At 39.1% G+C, this 21,006-nt stretch overlaps 1 pseudogene across 1 annotated transcript; it reads left to right on the forward strand.

Annotated features, from left to right (window-relative positions):
• The first annotated feature begins 554 nt into the window (after positions 1 to 554).
• On the forward strand, positions 555 to 18,615 carry LOC309630416 (sesquipedalian-1 pseudogene; annotated as a pseudogene). Its single transcript has one exon. The product of its transcript is annotated as a sesquipedalian-1 pseudogene (transcript).
• The last annotated feature ends 2,391 nt before the right edge of the window (positions 18,616 to 21,006 follow it).

Consider the following 21,006-nt stretch of genomic DNA (forward strand, 5'->3'; position numbering starts at 1 on the left):
ACTAAAAGCTTCTGAACAGCAAAGGAAACAACAGAGTGAAATGGGAGAAAATATTTGCAAACCATATATCTGATAAGGGGTTAATATTCAAAATATATAAAGAACTCCTACAAGTTAAGCGGCAAAAAACCAAAATAACACCCCCCCCACCTCGATGGCAGGAATTTCAAAATATCTGTGGCCATTTTAAAACGTTCACACGTATATTTTCATATGCATTCAGATACATATTCACATGCTGTGCAACTGGACTAAATTTTCTTAGATTACATTATTTCCTCTTAAGGTTTCTAGCCATAATAATTTTTATTTCTGAATTCTCTGACTGATGACAAGAAAAAGATGGAGACAATACGGACTGTCTAATCTGTTAAGTATACTCCATAAATATTCATTCTGATATAAAACAATCTTGAATTGGGTATATACTCATAGGAAAGTACGGATGAAACATTTTCCATCAAAATGATAGAAAAATATGTTTGGTGACACAGAATGTAATCTGTCTGAATAAAAACTTACTTAATATTTTATGTTACTCTCATATTCTAGGTTTATTTCTTATCTAAAGAATAAACTTACATGTGTCTATGACTGCTCAGGACTTTATGTGAATTACATGTTCTTATCTCTTAAAAGTAATTTTTAAAAATGGAATAACAATATATTTAAAAATTCTGAAGCATCTATTTTTAAATAGAAAACAAGTGAACACAAAGCAGGTCTAACCAAATTTCACAGACACTTCACAGATAAACTTTGGTTGACATTTTTCCTCAAAATTGAGTATGTTTGAGAAACGTAAGTTTTCTAGATATCATCAAGCCTTTGACTCCACTTCAACTACACAACGGGATTAACATCTAAATCATTCTAGTGTCAGCTCTGTTGGAATTGGCTCTGCTGACTTTAAATGAATTTGCACTAGCGCCTGAGCAGTGAAACCTGTCTTATTTGGTTAACAGCAAGGTATTCATGTCCTCTTGTCACGTTAAGTTGCCCTTCAGGTTTTAAACCCAACCTTCTGCATTTTCCTTGGACATGTGATTATTTACTAAAAGTGAGGGCATATACATATACATATATACACATTTTGCTTCTTTCATAGTTTGTTGTATTGCTCCCAGAAAGGTGCCGCATATGAGGTGCCCTAAGATACTGTGTTCACAAGACCTAATTACTGGGAAAGTGATATAATGGACTAAAGGGTACAGTTGAATGCTTTTCTTCATCTATGTGTACCTCCAGCTTTTCTCCGATTAAGTGTCTTCAATATTTTATAGCATTATTCTGTCTCAGGAGCTAGAATTTTAAACTGAATTTCAGTTATTTTCTTCCATAACATAATTTGTTAAAATACCATAATTTTCAAATAATGTCATGGAAAGATACCTGGTTTTATAACTGAAAGGTACATTCATTTATTTTAAAATAATATACTCAATTTTAATTTTTGATGATTTTTACACTGCTAAATCAACATTGATTCTGCCTTTTAATATCATCCTCAATATAAGAAAATATTACTTACTTCAACAGTGAATCCAATCTGACTACTTAAGTTGATCCAAACTTTTCAACTGTTCTTTCTGCAGAGCCCATGGTTTCCTTTTTACTAAGAATTACTCACCAAAAATAAAAGAAAATGAAACACACATTTGCAACATTGAAATGGATTTTGAAGGCCCAAAATGAGAAACACTGCAGCAGCCTAGGTGTCCCCAACAATAATTTTCTACTTCTGAAAAAAGTATAACTTCCATTTCCTGGCTTCTAAATTAAAAAAAAAAAAAAAAAAAAATTAAGATTTTTGTACTTACCTTTTTTCCCTCTTAAAATTAACTATGACTGACCTGGAAGTCAGCAATGTCACTGCCACATCCTATAAGCTGTCTCATTTACAGCTTTTTTTTTCTCTATTTAAAAATTTGAAATACGAGTTGCATAGTGACAGCCAAATAAAATAATTAATTGAACTCTCACCAACCCAGCGTGATATTCAAATAAGTCTCAGCATCTTGAACTATTATGGTAGGTAGGTGACATGATGAAATATTTCAACTGATAACAGAAAGTTATTTTTAACCTATCTGAATACATAAATTGCTTTGAGTGGGGAGCAGTAAAGAAACTGCAGTTTGTCATGTTACTTTCCCAACATTTTAAATATTAACTGGTCACATAACTGTGGGTAGGAAATGATATATTCCTTCCTTAATAAAACAGATTTGGAAGTCAATATAATTTCTATATTTTCAAGACTTACAGATTTGTCTTAGTAGAGAATCAATTTTAGAAAAAAAAATCACAAGACTTTTTTTTCACTAAATGCATGCGTCATTAATAAGGCAACATTAATTTGGGAACATTTCTTTCCCTAGAAATAATTTGTACCACTTATTTGGGGAATGCTGTCCATACTTATACAAATTTTACTGTGCACAATTACATTGGGCTTGCATGTGAATCTTGTAAATTTAATTTGAATTATCCTGTCAACATTATAAGTTAATCTCTCTTATCTCAATTTTTTTTCCAGTGGTGAAACTCATGTCCAGGGTGAGTACCTAACATCCTAGAAAGCCCCTTCAAGTTAAGGGCAAGTCCCCAGAAAAGGGTGAAAGTATAAACAATTAACCCACAAGCACTGAAACTGGATGATAGGATAGTAGAGGCTGCTGAATGTATCTGGGAGGGGAACCAAAAGCCTTCACCATAAGAGATAAAAAACAGATTCAGTCAGTTATGCCTTCTGTAATCAGGCAATATGTTCACTCAACCAAAATTTACTGAAAGCCAACTGTGCGTCAGCTACTGTACTAGGAAACCATGGATATAAGACTACGAAATATGGTTTCTGCCCTGGAGGATTCTTCAGTGTAGTTGAGAAGACCAGAGTACACAAATAATTACAATAAGATGAAGTACTGTACTAGAAGAATCTACAGGTTTCTCTGGGGGCATAGAAAACGTGGAAAATTTCATCTTCCAACAGGCACTTTTTCTCAGATCCCAATCCTTTAGATTTCTATTTTCTTCCATGATCCCTTAACTCTTCTCTTCATATATTTTATCTGTCTAAAGAAAGTCCATCTCCTCTTAGCACACTGATTGTATTAACAACTATCTTAATTACAGTAGAGCAGAGAACCATGGAGCTTATCTCTTGAACACAATGCAGTACATACATGCATAGCTTTCCTCATCCAATGCTTAAGCTTTGTTTTTCTTTTCTCATAAGATGCGAAAATCCAGCCAAACAGCACTCAAATGTTCTTCTTTTGTCTGATCTACTAGTCCTACTTCATTTAACACAGAAATGGTTCTCAAAAAGAAACTTGTAACAGACACGTTTTTCATTTATTCCCCAAATATTTAGTTGCCATGAGCAACTTCATTCATGTCCCCATATGCACCTGTGTGGGAGCTTCTTTTGCATATGCACGCAAAAGCCAAGTTTCTAGGTCTGAAGACCTGAGTACTTAATTTGAACAAGTTTTAAAAGATTCTTCTTCAATACGGCTACACCCACCACCCCTTACACCAGCTGTGCATGAGAATTCCCATGCCCTCACACAACTACCAACATGTGGCTTCATTCCACTGCTTATTTTATCATTCTAATGACTTTTATGTAATATCTCATTGATATTTCCTTTCCTTTGGTTACTAATGTGTCTATGGCTTGGAAATCCTCTTCTGTAAATTTTCTCTTCATATTTTTTGCTATTTTGATACTGAAGATCCTTTTTTTCTTGCCAGTTTACAGGAATGTCTTCAAATCCTAGATATTAGCTACTAGTTTTAAAAACTATAAGTACCTTTTCCCAATCTATAATCTATTAATGTATAGGATATGTCACTGAACAGAAAAATTTAACTTTATGTAATCATAGCCACCAACATCATACCTTACAGTGGTACTTTGAGAGTTTTAGGAAGTCCTTTCTCATCTCTGGATCACAAATATATTTTCCTATATAATGTGTGTATTAGTCAGGGTTCTCCAGAGAAACAGAACCAACAGAAGATTAGACAGATCCAGATCTAGATCTAGATTTTTTTCCTTCATCATTCCCATTCTATACAAGTTTTATTCCAAAAAAAAAATGGTGGGGGTGGATTAAGATGACCATGAAGAGTAGCCATCATTACAATAAAGTATTCAATTGGACAGAATTAGGACCCAATTCAGTTTGTGCTCTCCTATCCTCTCACTACACAAGTTAAAAAAATTCAGTTTCTCAGTGTGGAAGAGTAGGACCACCTTTACACTGAAATGGTGCCCCATACGAGATATAAAAATCCCTGATTTTGTCTTCTATTTATCCTTTTATTTTTCATTCTTCTTACACTCAGCCTTAGTTTCTTCTTCTTCATGTTTTTTTTTGAAATGTACATAAAGAAATTTTTCATCATGTGTGTGTTTATTCCACACCACCAAGAAAGTCTCTGGCACCAGCTGGATGTCCCACAATTGAACTCAATTCTGATACTGTCTACCTGGAGATAGCATCAGGATCCATAGGTTAAGGGCTCAGTCCTGCAGGACTGCCCCCACCCCCACTTAAGACACCAGTCACAAGTCCACATTGTTACCTGTGCTGACTGATTGGCTATAGATTGGAGGTTCCAATGACACCCTACATGGTTTTGATTAATTTGCTAGAGCAGCTTACAGAATTCAGGAAGACATTTTACTTAGTAGATTACTAGTTCGTTATAAAAGAATACAACTCAGGAACAGCCGGATGGAAGAGATGCATACAGCAAGATATAAGGGAAGGGGTATGGAGCTTTCATGTCCTCTTCAGGCATGCCACTCAATCAGAAAGAAGGCTTAGCCAAATATCCAGACACCCTACGATCCAATCAAATTAACACCTAAAATCAATGATCATAATATGCATTAACTGAATACTTTTACTTTCATATTTAATGTTTAAAATGAATGTAAACCTATCTTGTATATACTCTTAGGCAGAAAACAACTTGATTTTTCTCCACATAATAACCTATTTTCTGAACACCTTCTTCAAAAGAATACACCCTTTCTCAACTCATTTATATGTTCAGATTTATAGTATACTAAATTCCTACATAGAGGAGAAGCACATCAACAGTGGAGTGAAATATGGTCCTCCACAAAAGTAATGAGAACACTGGCAATAATCATCAATATTTATTTTTCAGAACCCTGGAAATTAATAAAAGTTTTCTAAACATCTGGGAATCACTTATTTGACAAAAATGGCTGAATCTCAGAAATAATACCAAGCTCTGTGGCATGTTAACTTTCTCTATTCCCATCTCTCTTCCCTAGCTCTGCTGCAGCCTTGGGAAAAAAAAAAAAAAAAACACCTAACAACTATGGCAGCTGTGAAAAACAGGAGCCTACTAGTCACTGGTGAGAGCAGAACAAACTTGAGCTCTCCAAAAGCTCAACCTCAGAGAACTGTGACAATTTTATCTATCTGTCAGCTCCATGAAAACAGCGGCAGTTGTTGAACATCACAGCTCCTGAGACAGCTATAGCAGTTACAACTGAAAGGCTGACCAAAAAGTGCAAGAAAGAAAAAGTGGGAAATGGCATGTCTATAGACAGCTTTGAAAATCTCAGACATGTTCCTGGGAATCTAGAAGTTCATGTGCATATGCAGGTCTGTGTGCATGTCCAGGAAAAAAATCTGAGGAGGCTAGCTGACCTTTAGGTTGTACACAAGCAGGAAGTGAAGGTTAAGGCAGAGTTGTTAAAGCTGTAGGCTGCTTTCTGGAGTGACTAAAATATACCCTAACATACACAGAGCTCATTGATAAAGGCTGGGAGATTTGTTGGTTTAAAGCATTTAAGAAAATCTCTGTCTAATCATTATTAGACAGAAAGGGTAATACAGTAGAAATCTCAATAGCCACATACAACAATACAGACTTTAAACAATTAATACAGGAAAGTCACTGGATGCTAGAAGAAATAGATTCTAAGTGCAGACTTGTAAATTAGCTGTAGGACCTGGGGTTACTCTCTGAGTTTTAATTTTTGTGTTGTGAAATGAAGAAATCACACTAAATCAGTGGTCCTCCATAATAAAATTTTAAAAATTCTATATAGATTGTACTTGCCTCTGAGATCTCTAATCTGTACTACTGGCATTTTTCTGGTCCTCTGCCAATAGATACAGAATTTATTACAATGGTTTTAATATATTATAGTATCAGTTTGGATAGTTTCCCATTTTCACTATGGTCTTTCAAAGTAGACTTTATATTATGAACGTTTAATCTTCATACAATTTTAGAAAATAATATCAATTTCAGAAGTCCAAAGAAAATGGTGATTGGCAGAAAATTCAATTTATAAATTATCTGGGGATAACTGACAGTTGTATAATATTGTGGCATCTCACCAAAGAGCAGAAAGTCTTCTTCTCTGTTCTTACCAGTATTTCAGCATATAGGTCTGCAAATGCCCTAGATAGACTTATATATTTTATTGCTAATAATGGAATTGGACCAATCTGAAAATATACTAACAAATCATTCCCATTATTGGCAATAAAATATATGTCTATCTAGGACATATACTTATTCAAGGATATGCAGACCTATATGTTCATAATATTATAAAGTCTATTTTGAAAAACAATAGTAAAAAGAAATAGATAAAAAGAGAGGGTTCATTTTTTCCCTTAACTACAAGAAATCTTAATGTTTTTCTAAAATATATTCCAATGTGTTCCTCTGAATACTTTTTAAAATATTTTAAACTAATCTATCTGTGTTTTAATGTAAACACTAAGAATTTGTACATTTTATTTTCTGATAAAAAGAACATGGCATAATAGTCTACTCCCCAAGGCCAAATACCAGTTAAATTTTCTTCATTGTTGAGATAACTAGAGGTAATATAATGATTATTTTGTTTCTTGGTCAAATCATGTCTTTGGTGTGCATATAATTTTAGAATAACCACTCTTTTGTAAATGTATTTCAAATGATTATGATTGAAAATAAAGGAAAAAATGGGCTTTGTAAACTAAGTGACATAGGCAGCTCCCAACTATTCATACACATCATTTTTTTCAATATAGAAGATTTGGTAAAATAGAGTTTAGTAGTACAATAAATATTAGAGGCCTTTTAAGGTAGTCCAGGCCTCTCTTAGATATCACAGTGCATAATTGTGCTACTTTATTTTGACAATTACTCTAATGAAAAACGTAATCTTGGTTAAAGACACATTATTTAAACTGAATTTAACATGGAACACTTCCTGACATAATGCCACTGCAGAATCAGTGATCATGGGATGCTTTTTGTAATCGGCTCTTCCAAAACAATTTTCAGATAATTCAGTATATTATTTTTTATTCATGATTCATACTGCTGTACACTCAGATTGATGTACACCTGGAAACATAAATTCTTTATAATTATGTATCAATAGATGTTTCTAAACTTCTTTTGACAACTTCTATATCAATATGCTAATGCCATCTCTAAATCTCTCAACTATTCTCAGATTATAAGTTTTTCAATTTAATATTATAAATATAATAATTTAGAAAGCAGTATCTACTTTGGGCCAAAACTACCCAGGCCTATTTTGTCATTTATATTATTGAAGTAGTTCCTTTAAAAATAAATTCCCTAATGACCTAATGTGAATATTGTTAGGGCAATGATTATGCTTTATTTTATTTTTGAACTGGCATTGTCTAGCATAGTCATAAAGACTCAACAACTACCTTTGGATAAATTAGTGGTTATGTGATAGAAACAATCAGCTATGTTTGGTAACTAAAACTACTAACCTAGTTGGTATAAAATTAAATAATCTAGATAGGAAAGGTTTGGTATTATAATATTGATACCCTCAGCCCTTAGTTTACTTTTCAGTCCAATGTATTATAATCAGTTTTACATTATGTATCTGGAAGCTATATGACATTGCTAAGAACTGAGAAGACGAAAGCATTTTACTGGAATGTAAGTTACTTTGCCATATGTTTGCTAGTTGTGTCAACAGATTCAATTGAAACTTTTTTTAAAATCTGAACAAATCTCCTTCTTCCATCTGTCACTTGCAAAAAAAATTAACTGTCTTAACATAAAAAAGTAAAAAATGATCACATAAGTGTTAAAATGAATTATTGGAACTAGAGAAATATATTAACATCATACTCTATACCAGCAGTCTCCAACCTTTTTGGTACCAGGGACCAGTTTTGTGGAAGACAATTTTTCCACCAACAGGGAAGGGGGGTGGTTTCAGGATGATTCAAGCGCATTACATTTATTGTGTACTTTACTTCTATTATTATTACATTGTAATATATAATGAAATAATTATACAACTCACCATAAAGCAGAATCACTGGGAGCCCTGAGCTTGTTTTCACCTGCCACTCACTGATAGGGTTTTGATATGAGTCTGCAAGCAATTGATTTATTATGGTCTCTGTGCAGTCAAACCTCTCTGCTAATGATAACCTGTACTTGCAGCCACTCCCCAGTGCTAGCATTACTGCCTCAGCTCCACCTCAGATCATCAGGCATTAGATTCTCATAAGGAGCGCACAACCTAGATCCCTCGCATGCACAGTTCACAGGAGTGTTCACGCTCCTATGAGAATCTAATGCTGCCGCTGATCTAACAGGAGGCAGAGCTCAGGCGGTAATGCGAGTGTTGCGGAGCAGCTGTACCTACAGGTGAAGCTTTGCTGGCTTGCCGGCCACTCACCTCCTGCTGTGCGGCCCAGTTCCTAACAGGCCACGGACAGTTACTGGTCCATGGCCCAGGGGTTGGGGACACCTGACCTACACTTAGGAAATAGCCAATCACTTGTAAAAGGAAACTTCTGAGATAAAAATTCAATTTTTTTTTTTAATGTTTTTTTCTTTTTAAAATAGTTTCAAATGACCAAAGAGGAAAAAACTCTTATAAAACCATGGTAATTTAAGAAATGTGTAATTAAAGTTAATATGATAACACATACTTTATGTTATTCTCTATATTATACAAAGTAAACAAAATATAATAAATACAATTAATATAAAGAGTTAGACGTTTTCTGATTTCATGTATCATAAAATACAAAGTAATCAGGCATGTAGTTCTCACTTTTTGAAAACTGGAAGTTTGTTTAATATTACTGACTGATTAAACTTGGGCCAAATCAGAGAAACAGGTGAAAACCAGGCTTCCAAAATCACTCACAAAGGAAATACTAGAAAGTTTCCTCAAAGCCAGGAGACCAAACTTCTCCTAATACTTAAAATTATTAATAGAAAAGGGCATTCTAAGAACCTGTACTAAAGAAAGTCTGTTTTGTTTCTAAGTTTTACCCCCAACCTGGGTATCTTGAAAATATACCTGGACGTTATTCTCAACCCATTACCTAACACTTTATTTTTTCAGGACTTGGTATAAGGCAATAATCTGTATAGGAATTATTTTATTGTGGAATTTATTTTTCTTGTTGAAAATTTCATGATCTTTGAAGGTATAGTCTGTGCTGTGTCAGACACAGGGCTAAGTGTAGTTACAGATCCAAAGATGAACAAGAGAGTTATAGCCTCAAAGAAGGTCACCACTAATTGAGAATAAAACAATATATAAACTTCATTATGGGAAAAATTGCTGAATGTTATAAAATATAATACCCACCTGCTGCTGTATCACTATCACAAATAACTCTCCACATCATCTTTATCAAATTCTACACTGCAATGTTCCTTATTACTTATTTACAACCTAAGTCAAATAAACATTGCTGTAATTCATTTGTCTTCCTTGCAAGACTCACTATGTCACATTATTTTGTCCCTACTTAAAATAGGGACAAAGTCTGTCTTGTTCACTAATGTAGTCCGCACTTATTATACAGCGTCTCCCGTAATAGTAACAGCTCCATCATCTTCATGCAAATACTTTATATCCCCTTTCTCACTTCACAGCCTCATATCCAATTTCCCACTTCCTTCTTTGCAAATATAATTACCTTAAACAGTATAACTCTGTTTAGCATCTCACATCCTTTGATGATTGTTGTCATATCTTTTACTTCTACATATGTTATAAATCCATCAGTGCACTGGACATATTTTGTTCTTTTGGGCTTAAATCATTATTGATGAGAAATCAGCAAAAATTCTTCCCATTGTTCATATGTATATAATTTTTTTCCTTCTGGTTGTTTTCAAGATTTTCTCTTATCTTAGTTTTGTACAATTTGACTAACTTTCCTTAACGTGCCTACTGATTATGCTGTTAGTGGTTGACTGAGCTACTGGAATCTAAATGTAATTTTCATATAATTTTAAAGGTTTTAGTCTTTTTCTTCAAATTTTTTCTGTCCCAATTAGTTTATTTTTGATATTGTTCCACTCAGGTCCCCAGAAACTTGGCTCATTTTTCTTCGTTCTTTGTCCCTCTGTTCTTCAGACTGATAATTTCTACAGACCTGCCCTCAATTTACTAACTTTTTTGTTCTGTCACCTGTAATCTGCTATGACCATCAAATAGTTATCTTAAAATTTTAGTTAGTTCTAAACTTCTCATTATTATTGTCTCCATTTATCAGATAAGATTAGCATTTATGATTAATTCAGACTACTTTTTGCTTTAACTATTCAAAGATATTTTTAATAGATGCTTTAAATCTGTATTTGTTTAGTATAACCTTTGTGTCATTTCAGGTTTGGTTTCTACTAACTGCTTTTTCATGACTATGTGTAATACATGTTAGTACACACATATATATAATTATATAGTTATATATTTATAATTATTTCTTTGTATGATCATTGCTTTGGGGGTGAACAACAGCTTTACCGAGAAAATTTACCATATAATTTAACCATTTATCTAAATTGAACGACACAATGGTTCTTAGTATATTCACATACTTGTGTCATCACCACACTCAATTTAAGAACATTTTCATCACCCCTAAAAGAAACCACGTACCCTTTTGCAGTCATGCTCCCCGTTTTCCTCCACTGATTTACTTTTATCCTCTATAGATTTGCTTACTCTAGACATTTCATATAAATGAAATCATAAAATATGTGGTCTTTTGTGACTGGCTTTTTTCACTTAGCAAGATGTGTTCAAAATTCATCCATGTTGCAGCATGTATCAGTACTTCATTTTTTTTTAGTACTTAAAAGGAAGATATTATTAATGTTTATTTAGTCAAATAGTCATTAAAAATGCCCCCAAGCTCCTATTATGTAACTCTTAATCTTATTGAGACATTTTAACACAAAAAAAAAGGAAGAACATAATCCCTAATGAAGGGTTGCTATACACTGATTAAATTTAGCCACATGAAAAGCAGCATTTCTTTCTTACTGTGGGTCATTAAAAAATTCTGGTGACTTACTGTTTTGTCTGATATCTTCAGCAAAAAGGGTATAGCCCAACAAAGGCAACTTTTTGCTTCCCTTGTAGGAACTTAGGTGACATGGGAAAACCTTATGGCTGTTTAGAAGTGTGGGGCTCCCCTCTCCTCATCTGTAAAAGACAAGTTGGACCAGATGATTTACCTATTACTCCATTCAAAAAAAAATATGAACACCCATTATGTGTCAGGCATTATGCTCAGCAATATGGCTTTTAAAAAACCTTCAATTTTATAGTCCTTTATCATTCAAGTCACATGTATTAGTTTGTTTTAATAGAACTGCTTTACTGACGTTTTCTAATTCCAGGCAGTGGACTAGGCTGCGGTGGCAATAAGAAGTTCAAGACGATGTGCTGCAGAGAAGCCAGTGGTTACGTGGGTGTTCTGGGGTCAGGCTTCACAAGAGAGGTGACACTTGAGAAGGGTACGCCAGCCAGGGCAAGATATCTCAAAGCTGAATTGGAATCCAGGCGGCTGAGGGTAAATCACATGCGAAGGAAGGGGGATTTTTACCTCTGAGATGAGCTGCTGGCTGGGCTCTTTCAGCACAGAAACGACGGTGAACCTCATCCAGTCCGCCGCACCGAGGATAACGATGGCATGTCCAAGGAAGGGACCCCAGCAAAAGTCTCAGGAGAAAGGTGCAGCACTACAGGCAGGAAGGAGGGACCGGGTTCCAGGCAGTTTTGAAGCAGAAACACTTGCAAAAGTCACCCACCACCTGCACGAGCTCCATCATAGATCTGACTTCTTTTCCCTGGGGCTGCGACCCCGTTTCTTCCCATCATCCCGCCGTCACACCTCCTTTATCTGACCTTCTTCGGTCAAGCAGTGTCATGGGGGCTTGACATCGGCCCTCGGCTTCCGGACCTTTCCTTCCGCACAACCGAGTCAGCCAACCAACCAGGTCCTCCCGCCACCTGAGATCCCAGGTGATCGCTCTCGCGATTCCGGAGGCGCTAATCACGCAGGCGCACTGGCCCCAGTCTCCATTAATACGCCACGAGAACAATGAATATGCCGTTGCACGTTTTCTTTATTCATGGATTTATGGATATTTGGATTGTTTCCACTTCATGACTGTTATGAATAATGTTTTCTTGAACCTCCATGTGTAAGTTTCTGTGAACATGTTATTTCTCTCCAGTAGACGCCTAGGAATGATATTGCTAGATTGTATGGTAACTGTTTTTTTGGGGGGGATTGGGGGTTTTTTGTTTTTGGTTTTTTGTTGTTGTTGTTGTTTGAGGAATTGCCAAGCTGTTTTTCAGAGAGACTGCGTTATTCTGCATTCCCACCAGCAGTGTATAAGAGTTTTAATTTCTCCATATCTTCACTTGCTGTCTTTTTGATCATAGCCATTATAGTGGGTGTGAAGTTGTGTCTCACTATAGTTTAGGTTTGCGTTTCCCTGATGGCTAATGATGTTGAGCATCTTTTCATGTGCTTATTGGCCATTTGTATGTTTCTTTTTTTTTTGAAAAATATCTATTCAGAACCTTTGCTTATGTTTTAAATGAGTGTTTTGCCTTTTCATTAAGTTGCAAGAGTTCTTTTTATATTCTGGATATAAGTTTCTCATCAGAAATATGATTTTTAATATTTTCTTCCATTCAGTGGATTGTCTTTTCACTTTCTTCATGGGATGTTTTGAGGCATAGAAATGTTTAATTTTGATTAAGTCCAGTAGATCTATTTTTTTCCTTGTGATACTTGTGCTTTTGGTGTCATATCTAAGAAACCATTGCCTACTGCAAGGTCGTGAATGTTTACACCTATGTTTTCCCTCAAGTATTATATATTTTTAATGTACATTTAGGTCTTTGATCCATTTTGAATTAATTCTTGTATTTGATGTGAGGTAGGAGTCTAACTTTGTTCTTTCATGTGTAGGTGTCCAGTTGTCCCAGCATTATTTGTGAAAAAGACTATCCTTACCACACCGAATCATCTCGGCACTTTTATTGATGATAGTTTTTGTTTTGTTTTGTATTAAATTCTGGACATTTTGAATACTATCTTGTAAAAATGCAGAATTCTCTTTGTGAAAATTTTAATTTTAGCTGGCAGTTTAATTACTTCTGGGTTCCCTTGAATTTATTTAGACTTCTTTTACACTCTGTTGATGTAGACTCAAGGGAGGCCCAAAGTGTTTCCCAGTCCCAATAGGTTGGCAATACTCAAATTCCATGTCCTGTCTTCCCTAAGGATTTTTTTCAGAGTTGGGTTTCAGCTTTGTCAGGATGTCATTCTTATTTTGAGGCCTTTCTGGCATCTCAGCGTACATGTTAAGGAGATCTCTCCAATGGCAAGGCCGGATGTCACCAGACATTGCTTTTTTGTGCCTTTCCCCGTGACCAGCACTGCTCCATTGCTACTCAACCCTGTAGAGGTTGGTATCCCATTAGACTTGAGTGGTCCCATTTTGTGCACATATATCCCAGCCCTGGTACACTGGCAGGTGTCTCACCCTGACCAATGGAATTCCTTCTGCAAAGAACTGCCCTTCCTGATGCTTTGCCCAACAGGTTCCAGCCACTTCATTCTAATCACTTTCTACTCAGCTTTGTGAGATTGTGTGCTTTGTTGGGACCCCAGCTCCAAGTTGTGGTTCATTGGGAAATTGTCCGCAGGCATGAAGCTGGGAATGTATGGGGCTAAATTGAATTTCCCTTTATGTAAGAATCACAGCTATGTACTGCCTGTTGCCCATTACCTGAAAACAGCTGTCCTCTCTTATCATTCTTTATAATGGAAGGGCTAGTCTGGGTACCAGTTACTCCATTATGGCTATTTGATGCAGACTTTTAAAAAACTACTTTACAATGGGAATATATTTGTTTCATTTTTCTAAATACTCAGAATCACAAAATAATATTACTTATCCTGAGTATCATTTGTGATAATGAAATTGTCTACCATATGTTTAGTATCCTGGAATTTTTTAATAATACTGCATTGAAAAGGGGGCTTAGTACATTTTGTAAAATTCTAAGAGAGACTGATAATTCTGAAGTGGCCTTAAGAATTACAGTCTAACTCTTTCAATAGCAAAAATCTAAGGAAAATTGAAAAATGCCTGCTATAAATCAGCTGAATTATTTGAATGCAATTCGAATTACTAGAAATAACTTTCTAAAGAGTGCAAATAATACTGTTACAAGAATCATAATGAGGGGGAAATTATTCTAAAGAAGTAGAGTGCTCAGCTGGAGGAGATAATTAGGTAATGAATGGTTAATTGGTAGAGTATGAAGTTGGTGTGTAGGTATATTAAAGTAGATTAAAAAGTCTCAAGAGAGACAAAGCAAAGGAGAAAGCAATTTAGCATATTAGCCAGTATCCTCCCTCCACAACTCTTAGACATATGTAAGAGCATAATCTTTTAGGGAGGAAACTGATAGCATTCATTTATTCACTAAATGGAGAAAACTATGAAAATTATTTGGAAGCATTAAAATTATGAAAATTATGGCATTGAGAAATTAATTAAATAGCTATATAATTTAACTTGACTCTCAGATCTTTAATACATAACACTAAATCTTTTAAAGTAAAAGACTAGCACCCTGAGGTTAAAAAGTTAGCATTAAACAGAACTACTCAACACAGGCAACCAGAAGATTCCCATAGACTAAACACATAGGTATATAGCAGGCCACTATTGTTCTCCCCAGGCGCTGGACTGCAGTAGAAACAGCACACTGTCTAGTAGAAGAAAAACATGTCCTCTTCCAGTAACTCCTATTGTGTAGTATTTTCTTATTTATGACACACAATAAATGGTCAAGTCATTTGAAATTCTCCTTGCTGAGAAATGATCTCTGATCTCCCACAGACTTTAGTTTCTCTGAACTCTTTTAAGTGCAAGTGTTCCTGATCAGATGTCCAGGGCTTGTCTAAAAAACAAGACAGCCTGTTTGTAGGGTTGTCAGAAAAAATGCAAGCAGCCCAGTTAAATTGTATTTCAGGTAAACAACTTTTGGGGGGAGGGTATAAGCATGTGCTAAAATATTACATGTGACACACTTCTGCTATAAATGATTGCATTATTCATTGTTTATCTCAAGTTCAAATTTCACTGGATGTCCTGTACTTTTATTTATTAAATCTGGCAAATCTACCTGTTCAGTAAATGCATGCCAGCTTGGTCAGCAGTGGCAACTGGAGGTTGAGACTGTAGCCTCAGAGTCTGGGAGATTTAGGTCCTTATATAAGAACTGCCTCCAGTTGACCTTGTTGGGTATGATTTATTTTTTCAACTGTAAAAGGGCATAATTATAGTATGTTTAATATTATTGTTGGAAAGATTCAAAGAATTTTTTTAAAAGTGACATGACAACAATGCCAAGGTCTTACAAATAGTAAGCCCTCAATAAATATAAGCTATTTATTTAATAATATGTTATTATTTTTCAAAGAGAATGAGACTTAGAGAGACTTAAAGAGTATGTATTTATATATATTTCCAATATTCAAAGATTGTTTCCTCAACATACTACTTCTCTATTAAGATATTTTGAAGTTCCCTTTTACCATCATAATATTTCATTCAAAACCTCTCAAAATTCTTAATACCTATGAACAATTTGAGCCATTTGGATCAAATAACCTTCTCAAAGCTGTGAAGATCAATGAACTAGGTCCATTTTCTTCCTCTCTATTCTTCATGTAAATTTACTAAACTTTGCATAAATGTGTAACCTACAAATATTAATAATTCATATGGAAATGAGATTTTAATTGTAAATATTATTAGAGCCTATAGAAAGATAAGTATGTGAACTATGTTATAAAATTTAGGAGAATAAAAGGTTAAAACTATAAAAATAAGGGTTTCATTTTATACATGTTTATGTAAAACATGTAGGATAAGCGTAGGATACAGAAAAATGGATGTAACATTAAGCTAGTTTAGAAAAAATTCAATCATCCGCCCAGTCCTCACATCCTATAGCTAATTTAAACTAAACACATTTATACATTTCTGGCTTCAGACTTCAGAGTTGAAGTGTGTGGGCTCTAATTGCGTTCTGGCAGTTATTTGCCAGAAGTTTAAGCAGGAGAGCTTTGAAATCTTTCTCAAATACTGTTTATATATTAACTAGATCAACATGTAATGTGATTAAACCAGTGAGTCTACAGATCAGTCTCAAGGGAAGAACATTCTTTGAACATCTGTGAAATTATTTTTCAATCATTTTAAATTTTATTTAAAATTAAATAGAGGTGTCTTGAGAGTCCCCATTTATTCTCTTTTTATTTCTTCCCATTGCCATCTCAGTCTGCATGTCAAGGCCATGCTTCTCTTTTGGTTGTTAATCAGTTTCATTTTGAGATGTCAGGATCAGACAAAATTCAGTGTGTCTGAAACCAATTCACTCTTCCTGTGAAATGGAACACTTTTCCTGAATGTCCAATTTATGTGCTTTTCCATTACCCAGGATCAAACGTAATTTCTGTTGCATTCTTCATTACAGTGTACAGTCAGTTGTCATGTCTTGTCAATTCTTCCCTCACCCTGTCTATTGTATGTGTAGCTCTAGTTGCCCACAATACACACATAAAGACACACACGCACACATTCTATACCCATTCTTCACTTCTGGTCTGAGTAACCATTAATTTTAAATGGTTTAGAAGCTTTCTAATTGCTTCTATCTCTCCCCTTTAATTTATCCTGAATGTAACTATCAAATTAACCTAATAAGGTAAGACTTCCTTCATGTTTTTTTCTTATTCATACCAAAGCAATGGTGTCCAGTTAACACTGACCATTTTACATTACGATTCTGGTATGGTTTCTAATCAATAATTTTCTACACCACGTATCCAATTGTTAGTCATCCCATTTTGTCCATTTTCATTTTGTATTGTAAATATTGAGTTCTTAGATCAGCTTTTTACCCTGGGTGGTCATGAATGAAATTTCAACTTTTGGCTTTGAAAACTGTAAGCCCTACTAATTACTAGAAGAAATCTTAAGATACAGAAAAGAAAACTCCCCCTTCTCTCATAGGACTCAGGAAAGCAATTACTATCTTGTTATCATAAAAGTATCCTTTCCAAGTGTTATTTTTTAGGAAATAAGCCTTATAAGACACATGGGCCTTAGGCATCGCTGCTATATGCATGACAATTCTGATTCTGCCCTCGCACTAGCAATTTCACTTGATAGAATATGTACTTATGTTCACCACAAGGCATATTTAAGAACACTATTTCTACGAGCCCAAACTGCAAATGATCCAAAGATCTATCAATTATAGAATATATACACCATACTATATTAAGATAACAGAATACTATAGAACAGTGAAGAATTAGAAAAACAGCCGGCTGTCCCCGTTTCCTTCCGTCGGATCCGCGCTCTCCCGCGGCTGCGCCGGCTCGGCCGCCCGGGAGACAAAGCACCGCCGCCGCTGCCACCAAGCGGCTCCCGGGCCATGGCCGGGCCGGCCCCCCGCCGGGCCCCCAGAACTGAGCAGAGGGCGGGGAAGTGAGCAGTGGCTGAGAGGTCCCGAGCCCCCAGGCCCCGCTGCCATGAAGCTGAACCAGCGCAGCCTGGCCTTCCACGCCACCTGCGACGCCCCGGCCCACAACACGGGCTTCCTGTACAAGAAGGGCGGCCGGCATGCGGCCCACCACCGCCGCTGGTCTGTGCCGCGCGGCACCATGCTCTTCTGCTTCGGGGACGGGGCCAGCCGTGAGCCCGTGGAGGGCTGCACCGTGCAGCTGGTGGAGGCGGCCGAGGAGTTCGCCTTCGCCGTGCGCTTCGCTGGGGCCCGGGCCCGCACCTACGTGCTGGCGGCCGAAGAGCCGGGCCGCCACGGAGGGCTGGGTGAAGGCGCTGTCGCGGGCCAGCTTCGACGACCTAAGGCTGGTGGTGCGCTAGCTGGGGCACCGGCTGGCGGCCGTGCGCGCAGGCGGCCCACTCCCGCCCCGCCGACCCCGCGCGCTCCCGCCCAATGAGGACGGCTGTGCCGTCTGGAGCGCGGAGACCCCCAACGCCGCCGCCCCCGCCCCGGCTGGCGCCGCCCCCAGCCCCCGGCCCGGCCCCGAGACCCCGCCACTGCCGCCCCGCCGGCGGGCCTCAGCGCCCAACGGGCCTCTCCACTTCGCCTCCTTCGCCCAGCTGCACGAGTGGTGCGGGCAGGAGCTCAGGGCGCTGAGGATCCAGTGGCTCCGCAGCCAGGCCCAGCCCTGAGGATAGGGCTGAGGGCCGGAACCAAGGGGAAGCGGTCAAGGGCCGCCCTGAGGTCAGCACTGGCCCTGGTTCTGGTGCCACTACAGCCCCAGGCCCTGCTGTGACGGGCCCAGCCCTGAGACACGGGGACCTGGCCCTGAGGGCAGTCGCAGTCCGGCTGAGCCCGGAGATCCCTGCCTGGTCTGCTCTCGGGGACTCAGGCTCTGAGAAGATGCTGGATTCTGAGGGGTGCTTTGGGACCTCTACCATTCAGAGAAAGCCCAGCCGTGAGGAGGCCATCGTGCCTGATCCTCAGGAGAATCCAGGCCCTGGGTGATGCTCAAGCAGCCAGAGGGCGGGTTTTGTGGGAACTGTAGCCCCCAACCCAGCCCTGCAGGTGCCTCGGTCGCCTGTCCCGAATCACTTAGCAGAGGCGTGTTGCTGGCAACAGGCCTCCACTGGGGCAGCTGGGACCTGTGAGGAGCTGTGGCCTGGAAGGCACATGCCCAGTCAGCACTGGTCCAGAGGCTCCAGACTGGGCCTCGCGCGGACAGGAGGCCGGGCTGTGCTACACTGCACCTGGGCCTGACCCTCTGGCTCCAGGGCCCGCCGGAGGAGCTGCCTGCCTGCCGGCTGCCGGCTGCCTCCGTAAGCGTGGGCTTTCCTGTGTGCCCAGCACCGTGAGATGGCCTGGTCCCCGGGGCTCCCGGCCCGGAGTGAGGCCGAGGCAGGACTTTCCCCCGGGGCCTCAGCCAGGCCTCGAGGTGGTGCTCCTGGGACAGTAGCGGCCCTCTGGCCTTGGGCCATGCCTGTGCTCCTGTGGCAGCTCTCACACTCTCCCAACACTCCTTAACCACATCCTCCGTCTCTTCCCGAAGCCAGCTCTCCCACTCCCAGCCTGGGGCGGGGCCTCTCGGGAGCTCGCCTGACCTTGTCCAGGCCTGGGCTGGGCAGCCGTGGCCTGAGCTGACTTTCCAGCAGGTTCCCCTAGGGAGGAGGGGCCATGAGCTGACTCACAGCCCAGAAAGGGCCCGGGTGCCAATCTGACAGGAGCAAAGAAGTAGCTGCGCGGCCATATTTGGCTTCCAGAACCCTCTCCCTCCATCGCAGCCCCTCTCAGCTCACAGACTCAGCCCCCTTCTCGCCCACAATATTCCAAGAGGGAGACCAGGTCTCGCTTTGCTTTGAGACCAACTTCTGTTTTTCACTCACTACAGTGGCCATTCTTCATCCAGGGAGAATCTCGGGGGGCTGGGACATCCCCGGCCCTCAAGCTGGGTCATGTTTACAGTCCTGTGCCCCCAAATTGGGACCCCCTGAGGACACCCCTGCCCTAATCTTTATTTCCCCAGAGGCTCCCTCTTGGTGACAGATAGACTCGGCCCTTAGCCCCTTTCTGCTGCCTTTGGAGACCTTGGGGCTTGGGGAAGAATGGGGGGCTGTCTGTGTGTCTGCAATCACCAGCTCACTGCTGGCTCAGTTGACTGGAGCTTCAGTTTTAATTTAAATACTTAGGGTGTTTTTTTTCCTAGCAACAAAGCTTGGTGTTTTCACTGCTTTTGTTTCTTGTTGGCTGGTGGGAAGGGATAGGGTGCCCTGGTTCTGAGTTTGGCCAGTGAGGGCGGTGGGGGACAGTTGGCACTGCCCCCAGGGAGAGGGCAAGGAGCCTTGGCTGGAGACAAAGGAACCTCAAGAATCTCACCTGGTTCTTTGCCTTCTCCCTGGCAAGCCCTGCTCTCCTGCCCGTGCTCTGGGGGTCTTGGTTCGCTTTCCATGCCCCTCTTCCCCAAGTCCTGAGTGGTGGGGATGGGGATGGCAGCTCTTGTCCACAGGCTTTGCGTCTCAGGGGGTGTTAGGACCTGCCCAGTGCCCATGTCCTGGCCAGACCTAGCTGGTGTGGTGAGGTGCTGGCCCCAGTCCTGGTGTAGGTTTACAAGCACTAAAGGTACAATCTCCCCCCACCCACCCCCAAAGCACAACATGCAGTCAGGCTGCCTCCAGAGTTGGGTGGGGGAGAGATATCAGGCAGCCTGGGAGAGGGATATAAAGGCTAAAATAAAATAAACAAAGGTTTATCAAGTAAAAAAAAAAAAGAATTAGAAAAATAAAACAATGAGGATGGATTTCCATGATTCCATTTATAAAAGTTCAAAAACAGGCAAAACCAATCTATAGTTTTAGAAGTGAGAATAATGGTTACCCTTGCTGGGGTGGGGTCGGAGGGCTGGGGGAATAGTAGTTACTAGATGTGACTTAGAGGGGGGTGATGCAGATTGCCCTCTTGGCCCCAATTTCAACAACCTGATTTTCATATTGATTATTTCTTCCCTCTAAGCTCATTGATACCTACTCTTCCATCAATCGGTGACACTTCACACCTTCTTCTACTTTGGGTTTGACGTGTTCAGATCA

Source organism: Balaenoptera borealis, assembly GCF_965194805.1.
Source record: "Balaenoptera borealis genome assembly, chromosome: 1".
In the NCBI taxonomy this organism is placed as follows: domain Eukaryota; kingdom Metazoa; phylum Chordata; class Mammalia; order Artiodactyla; family Balaenopteridae; genus Balaenoptera; species Balaenoptera borealis.